This window comes from Parasteatoda tepidariorum, chromosome 3 (assembly GCF_982258835.1).
Source record: "Parasteatoda tepidariorum strain Cologne lab strain chromosome 3, Ptep-v5.0, whole genome shotgun sequence".
NCBI classification, from domain to species: domain Eukaryota; kingdom Metazoa; phylum Arthropoda; class Arachnida; order Araneae; family Theridiidae; genus Parasteatoda; species Parasteatoda tepidariorum.
This window is the reverse complement of record NC_141757.1, coordinates 42,186,314-42,195,664: the sequence shown is the minus strand read 5'-3', so window position 1 is coordinate 42,195,664 and position 9,351 is coordinate 42,186,314.

Genomic DNA, 9,351 nt, shown 5'->3' with positions numbered 1-9,351 from the left:
CATCTGTTATTTATACTGTCCGCTAAACTGTCAAGGAGTTCTTTGAATATCATCCCGTTCCTCTCTTAAGGCGATTTTCAGCTCTTGTATGGTTCGGGAAGGGCGTATTCTTTAGGAAACACGCGAGCCAGGAGCATCCCAGACACATTCCGAGGAATTTACATCCGTGGAGTACGCAGGCCACTGCATACGGACAATATCCTCACTTTTTAGTGTGTCTCATATCTCAGCTCTCCTATGTGACCACGCAGTGTCGTTCATAAACAGAAATTCTGGACCTACCTCATCCCTAAATAGGAGAACATGATCCGGAATAATCTCTCTGCAATTCCGCTGCGATATTGCAGAGTATACATTCATGAGAGTACATTCATGAATCTCTCTCTCTCTCCCTCTCCCTCTCTCTCTCTCTCTCTCTCTCTCCACTAGCTGTTGGCCAGAATCACTTGCATTTATCTGTGATCATCACTCTTGACCACTGTTGGTGATCACACCAATGTGTTCTTCACACCAACATAATCTTTCTCAACGATGGCTTGGTTGAAACGGAATGCATCGAACAGGTTACCCTGCATACAAACCAACTTGATTTAGACTCCGTGAGATGCTTCTGGCAGAAACATGTGTATCGGGAGCGGTTTCAATGTCAGCAGCTATCTGTGTAGGAGTGGCATTTCTGTTCGTTTTTGCCACTAGGGATACATATTCATCCTCTTGAAGTGTGGTCCTCCTACCACGACCACCAGCATGCTTTCATGAAACATTTCCACCTTCAGAGGCCTTTTTTTGATCGAAAATGACACTCTTTGACACTCTTATTACTGTTGCCACTGTGGTGACACTTTGGCCTGCTTCCGATAGTCCAACCACTCGTCCACGATCGTAAGCACTCAAATGATGTCTTTTTGACATTTTTCAATTATCTACTGCAACACCACACTGAAATAAGTTGAACAACCTACGGCGTTGTTGTGGTCAAACATCTAGCAGCATGAATTTTTAGTTGAATGAAGAGCTTGCATGCAGTGCCTTCTCTACAGATAACAAGTCCTACTGGACCAAGGTTTTAAAAGACAGGAACAAACTATTCTTGCCCGCTTTCGAAGTGGTCACCTTAAATCAATGAAATTTTCGGAAGGATCCAAGAACTTCAAAATTTGTACCAACTGTTCTTCAGATCAGGCTTCGCCTCACCACATCCTCGCCTGCCTGGGGCTCACCGGACAGGATTTAGCAGATGATCCATTGACGGTGTTTTTTTGAGGGTGTATAACGTCATGGACCTGATCTAGCACTGCTGGCCAATGGGGGCATGCAACAACAACAACAACAACAAAATCCTAATCTACCACACCTCCTGCATATGATTTTACTGTTATTGGTCGGCTGTCAGGAACGCTTCTTTGCAGTCAGTGCTGCAATTCTTGTTTAAAATATCTTAGTTTATGTAAGTAAACAGAATGAAAAATCTGAAGTTAATAATGCTTATGGAAGAACGTATTTTTCGAGGAGAAATCATGTTTACTTTATTTCATTTTCGGTAAGTAAATATTCAATTCCGTGGTGTTCTTACATGAAGAACTGCAGATTAATGTGCTTACCTGCCAAAGAAATGCTTGTCAGCAAGAAAGTCGTTTAGGTTCTTAAAGGTTTTCACTGGAATGCTGAGCCATGCTGACTGCTGTAGATAGCCAAAAGTAGCAACGTTCACTGAAAGTTCAATGAGAAGACACTGTTGTTAGACTCTTGGCTCATCAGGGAGGGGGGGTCAATTGCTCTACAGTTGCACGTCTATTCGTCCAAGCGCACTTCCACAGCCATCTTTCATCTCAACCATCTATGACCCGTGGTACACCATATTTGCCACGCCACTGATTTTGTATAGAGCCTTTTTGCCATGCACTACATACTTTTATCACGGCGGCACATGAACAGTTCACAAAAATCTGCTGTTTCGGAAATGCTTCCACCCTTGGACCGAAAACCAATGACCATGTCCTTTTTGGACGTCTGACAAATTTCTCCGTTTCTGTATTCAATGGTTTCCGATTCTCACTGAGAATGCCATTGACACTGAGAAAGGTTTTTATTTAGAAAGCCGAAACTATAGTATGTCCATTACCGTACTTTATCTATGTTTTACACACGTTACTTTTTTGCCTTAGGTGCCAATTACTTCCATTATCGAAGCTGACTGAATCAAATCTGAATTAATAGTTAATTAGTTAATTACTGTGCCACATCACGCAAAGCTCAATTTATGAGCAATTTTCCCAACAAATCTCATTAGCAAGAAAAATATTTTAAAATAAGTTCCATTTGAAGTTTGCGAGGGCTTTGTGAGTGTCAACATATACAATGCACATAAGTATATAATGTACATACTACGATGTACATGAGTTTCAACTTTCACTTGTATATGCATAGTATTTAATTTAACTTGTATAGTATTTAATAACCTTTAAATAAGATTTATGGATGTGCTCATACCGAAAATATACATATTAACAAACCCCACCCTTAAATTAGAACGAAGTTTAAATAAACAAAACATGCATATATGATAAAATAATCTTAATTTTACATATTTATGAGAAGAACTCTGTTTCAGTTGGATTATCTATATTTTATCGTATGTTAAATAATCATCAGCATAGTTAATCAAAAAAAATTGATAAAAAAATAACTAACAGTTCTGTAACAAAAATATATTAACCTTAACAAAGTTTCTTCTTTGTTTAATATTTAAATCATTTAATCTCTTCCTCTTCACTCTCCTTGTTTCTTTTTTAAACTTCTTTAAATAAACTCTTAAAAAGCTTTAAAAACAAAAAAAAAGTTAAATCTCAGAAACAATATTAATTAAATTTTCTCTCCCATCTTTTGAAATTTCTCGGAACAATATTTTTTTTAAAAAAATAAATAATGCCTTTTTAAGAATGCCGAAGCAGAATAACTTTTTAAGCCGTCAACACAAAATCTTACTTCCAGTTTAAAAAACAGGGAAGAACAAACTAATAGTTATGTTTCTATGAAAAAAAAATATTTATATCGCTTAGTTTAGGAAAGTAAATTTAATCTGCGATTTTATGCGGTTTTCTAAAATGCGCGAAAATGGTACAAAATAGATAAAAAACAGTTTCATTGTATAATTTCAATAAATTTTTACATTCTTTTTATCCAACTGATTTCCTATTCATAAGTGATTTACATATAAAGTTTAAAAAAACATTATTATTTTTAACCAGTCCTTTTGTTTTCCATTAAAATGGATTATCAGTTTAAAAAATTAAAAAAAATTTCACTCCAAGCACGTTTTTGGAATTCCGATCCTTGTAATGTCAAAACTGCTTCTTGAGATAACTTTTCGATACTCGAAATATAAAAACAACAAAACACAGAAATTAAGAAATAGTTTTATTTTCATTCATAAAAATCCCCTATAAAATTATAATTTCTAATAGTCCCACTGCCTCGGAATCGCCATAAATATTCTATTTCCCTATTATTTCATTATTTTCAGAGTTAATAGGCAATCGTACATGTAAATAGAAGTCATTAAAAAAGCTCCCTGGACACGATATGGCGTCATGTAGCGGACAAAACAAAATGTTTAAATTTTCCTTATTTGATGACGATCAATTGAGTAAATGAAAATCTTTCTACTTATTACCTTCCATAATCCTTATACTTAACACTAGGACAAATGAAAATGCGTGAACTAGCACAAGCAATTTTTCCTGATACTGATTATTTATGAATTTTTTTTTACTATGTCCAGTCCCCGACTATCTGAAAGGGTAAACGCTACTTTATATATATATATATATATATATATATATATATATATATATATATATATATATATATATATATATATATATATATATATATATATATATATATATATATATATATATATATATATATATATATATATATATATATATATATATATATATATATATATATATATATATATATATATATATATATATATATATATCGATAGATATACACTTTAATTTGACAGCAGGATAAAATTATGCAGTTTTGCTAAATACAGTTCAGGTTCCCTGAACTCTTTTATTCCATCAATTTAAATGTATTGTTCACCAAAGATGAAACTGAATTTGGACGAGCTTTGGAAAAAGAACTCTATCTATAAAACACCGTGAAAAGACTCAATGATGAAAGAAAAAGTCATTTTCACAAATGAAAGAGTCTGCAAAGATAAGAAAAGCCTCTTCTGCTGTAAGTCTCTTTACTCTTCTTTTTGACACCCTCCAGGTTTTATTTGCTTTCCCAATAAGGTCATATTCTTCTTTAAGTGTTGTTGTCTGATATGGTCAGCGATAGGCTGATTCTAAGAAAGTAAGAAAGATTTAAAGAAAAAAGAACAAAGAATAACATAGCTTCATGAGTTGATCAGAAAAGATCAGAAAAATCCTGATAGCAAATTATTGAAATCATGAGCAATTTCATTGAAGTTAGAAAATGCATCATAAAATGCAATTCTATTATATTTATTGTTTCTTTGGAAGAAGAAAGAGCACTTCACTTTAAGTAATATAAAGAAATAACGAATAATACAGCTTCTACATAAGCTGATGCAAATCGAAAAATGGATGGGAAATTAATAATACTATTAGTCCGAATTTTATTTAATTTCTTTCATGTGCCATGTGGAAAATTTTATTATTATTTTATTTAGGTAGCTTTGTAGTTTTTTAATATCTGGATTCAAAGCGCTCTGCATGTAATTTTTATTCTACTGTTAATTCTTTTTTTTCTTAGAATTACAATTAGAAATGATTTGTTTGAATCACTTTACATAAATTTAAATATTTGTTAAGGAATAAATGTTGTTTCTTTAGCCCTCTATGAATTTTGAATTAGCAGTTCATAACTTGAAAATAAGTTTAAATTAAAAATGTATATATAATTATTAACTGCAGCTGAAATTCTTTCACCCGAGTGTATGAAGAGGGTGGAAAGGGCACATAAATTGTTATAAAACAAGAAGGGGTGAATCTTATTAAGTCGGGTTACGATGGATAAAGGTTCTAATTACAAATATATTATTACTGACAAATATCAGATTCTGATATAATTTTAAAACTGATGGCAAAACGCTTAACCAAGAGTAGCGTTTTTGGTCAAACTGTTTGTATAACGCAGCAGCACTATATTAATACAAACAAAACACTAATATCATGCAAAGAAAATTTTCGAAGAAACTAAGTATGTTCCCTAATAAGAAAAAGCTGACAAAACTTCAGCCCGATCATGAAAAAATAAATTTCCTTTTAATACAATTCAAGTTCTGAGATTCCGTAGAATTTTTTTTCATTTTGAATCTTTAGGATTCGTTACTATAATCTGTTAATTGAACAAGAAAAATGAAAAACGCCCAATAATTGTACCCAATTTTTAGGACAATAAGTGCAGAAACTTATTATAGTTACAAAGTGCTAATTAGCTCTCAAAAGATAAACATGATAAACTCAAAAGATGATTCGTAGTTCAGAAGTACAATCTTAACTATTAACGGCTTCTCAACATCTAATAAATCAAAATAATCATCAGGTTTTATAAAACTTGTGCTAAAATTATTTGTATTTATTACAAGAATGTTAGTGTTTTAAACTGTACTTTGCATCAACAAAAAAATTCGAATTTTAAACGAATATGTGCCCGACATAAATAACTAATACTAATAGCAACAAAAATTTGTAACTTAAGTTTTTCTCGCCAAATGTTTAGGCGTTTGTTCAAAATTCGATGAAATTTGGTTTCGATATTTTTTAATGTTCTGAAATGTATGAACAAAGCATTTTCGACAAAATAAGCATCCTTCTTAAAAGTTACTTTAAACTGTTATGCATAGTATATTAGATTCATTCCAGATATTAATTAAATTTGTTATAACGCTTAAATCTGGCTAATAGTTTAAATATTACATATTATATTTAGTTTCAGTTATTACGTTTGATATTATTCGGTATATCATAACTGGTATATTTTATTTTAGGCTTCAAGCTTTTTTAATAAATAAGCACTGCGTCTTCGTTAAAATCAGAGTTCTTTTTTAAAGTTATAATAGAGTTTTAATGCATAATATACTAAATTATTTCGAGATATTATCAAAGTTCATTATAACGCTTTACAGAATAAAAATCCGACCTATAATTTAAAAATTTCTAGAGCGGTTCGTCGTTTTTTCTTCCAACTATTTATATTACATTACACTGGGAAACAAATTTTTGCTCTATTTATGCTAATACATTACATAATTCGGATGTAGGGACTTCAAATCCTAAATTAGTTTTGCTCCTAAAGCTACAAAAGTTTTTTTATTTTTTTAAATTTTTGAAAATTTTTAAAATCTACTTGTAGTCTTTTTTTGTCGAAATGTACGAGTTTAAAAACATTATATATAAACAAGATGTAATTTTACCATTCCTACCCGTAAAATAGGGTATTCGGGTACAGGTATAGGATTCGCTGCAGCGAGATTCCCCTCAGGAGAAGAAGTGCAGTTCCAACCCAGACACACCCGGTCGATAATTTACAATCCAGCATCCTTTAACAACTAGCTCTCTTTTTTTTTAAAGATTTAATCTTGACTGTAGTTGGTCACAATTATATTGCAAGCCCTTATTTCTTTTAAAATGTGTTACCTAAACTAAAACAATGTCAAGAATCAATTTTTTTTTTAGATTTAAAAGAAAAGTGTTTAACTAGAGGGCGGATAGTTGAACGCCGCTAGATTGAAAAATCACCGCTCGATCGAGGAACTCGACAAAGCCATCCGTCGCGTTTACTAAACTAAACTAAATTAATCTAAAGTCAGTGGTGCGACAGTCCATAAAAGAAAAAGGCCTACTGTGCCCATCTCAGTTTTCTTGACCTTAGGCTATGGAGTAGTGAGCCAGATATTCCGGTTAGATGGTCAGTCAAACGTGGAACCCCCCAGTGTTTAGTTCCCAAATATGATTGGTACTCATTTTATCTACCCAGTGAAAGGATGAGTCAACATTTCCCAGCCCGAGGTTAGAACCCAGGACTCGTGGCTTGAAAGCGCGAAGCGTCACCTCTCTGCCACCGGGGGGGGGGCACTATCTAGAAACCAAAAAAAAATTTGCGTACGACAATAGTAACGGACAATCTTCGTTTTTCTTTACAATCATCACCTTTTACAATTTCATTTTGTCAGGGGATAGAGCATTCACCTCCCAATGATATGAACCGGGTTCGAATTCCAGAGATGGCTGTTCGTCGATACGAATTCTGCACCCAGTTCACACCAACCACAATGCTGACGTAAAATATCCTCAGTGCTAGACAGATCATGGGCTAGACGGACAGTCCCCTTGTCTTCAGGTTAACCATGGGAAGTTTTCCTGGTTTTCGTCTCCATGTAATGCAAATGCGAGTTTGTTCCATCACGAAAGTCCTCCACGAAAGCAAAGTTCTCCCAATACTTGATCCAGGAGTTCCCTTGTCTTCTGGATTGAGTTCAAAATTACATGGCTACGGAGTTGTAAATTAATAGTCGTAAGCCCAATAAATTGAGTCGGCCGTTCAGCAGCTGTTATAAAATAAAATAAAATAAAATTGCAATTTTCTGGTTACACATTTTTAAATTTAAAATCATTTGTATAAACTTAAGTGTACAAATTACATTACCATAGTCAGTTTTATCCACATTAACATCGTATCGAAACCAAATATATGCGGAACACTGATTATAAATAATCGTAAGTAACAGTTCAGAAATATTTTTTCATTTCTTTTTTTTTTCCATCTTTTTTATACATACATCTGAAAATAAAATGCCCTAGAAGTATATAAAGTTACAAGATTCGAAATACATTTGTAGTTCAACCTATCGATATTAAATAAATTAATTAAAATCAGATATTTAAAAGAGACAAAGCATTAAAAGCCAAAAATCAAAGAGGAATTAAAAGATAAAATCTAATCAATAGCTTGAGTTCATGAAATCAAGGATAGTTCATATAAGTAGTTCAAAAACTGTAGGCTCACAGTTTGTATTTTTCAGAAACTTTCAGCAAAAATAATAGATTTCCTTATAAAATTTAAAAGAATTAAAAGTCAGCATTATTTAAAATCCTCATATTGCACAAATAAAATTGTTCCCGAAAGTTCGGCCTTGACAATGAAAGACACAAAAAGTCTTCTTGTGCTGAACTAACGTCTTTAGCTGTAAAATTTCGTTCTAATTTACGATTAACTTATTTAGTTAAAATGGTGCAACTCTTAGATCAAGTGAACAGGTCACAGCGTATCAGGGAACCATTGTTTGCTTTATGATGTTAATAATGATTCTTCTGCAGGCCAGCTTGGCAAACCATTGTTGTTCAGTTTTCAAATCCTTAAAATATGAGCTTCGGAGAGTAAGTTAGAGCTGGGGAAGTAATTTATTAGATGAACGTTATCCCTAAAAGGGAGCGCACAAATGCTGCAATAAACTTCTAGGGGAATTAGGGCACATCATCAAGATTAAAACTGCGTAGAAATTAATGCACGAAAATGTTCTCGTACGCAGATGGGGGCGATTCCCCGTTATGGTGTGCTCAGAAGCACATGAAAATGCACTTCATAGTTGGGGCACTCTGGTGCACCTAGTGGTGTATGACGACATTTCCAGAGCCCGGACACTTCCATTACGAGTTTCTCTGTAGTTTTAAATCTGACGATGTGCCTTATTCTTCTTGTAGTTGGTAGCAACTTTTAGGCGACCCCCTGTTATATAAAACGTTTTTAAACTTGTATATTTTGATAAAAAATAAACTAAAAATGTCATTTTAAAAACAAACTAGAGCTTAGGGAGAGAAACCGGTAGTAAATTTAGAATCAGCGGTACAAAAATATCTAAGAACTGTTAAAAAAATCTCATGCAACAGAAAGCTAAAAAAAAAAAATAGTCCCCAGTTTTATTATTATACTAACAGAAAAACAAAAGCAATAAACTCCTCAAGAAGCTTTACATTAGACAACATAATGCTTGGAATTTTTGCCAGATACAAGACTTAATGATATTAAATAACGTCCATAAAAACCATATTTAAAAAAATTCATGTTGAAAGAATTTATCTGAAACTTAAAAAGAACAACAAATTATTCTTCTCTCCTTCTAATTTTTTCATTTCGCAAAAACAAAACAAAAATTTCTGTTACAACGAAAGCATTTGAAAAGCATAAAAATCTCAAGTTTTCTCTTTTTAGTGCTATGATTACGCACATGAGAATTCGCTTAAAATATAGATAGAACATTCTAGAACTCCTTCGTACGTTAGTGCCTGCGTTCAGATAGAAATGCAA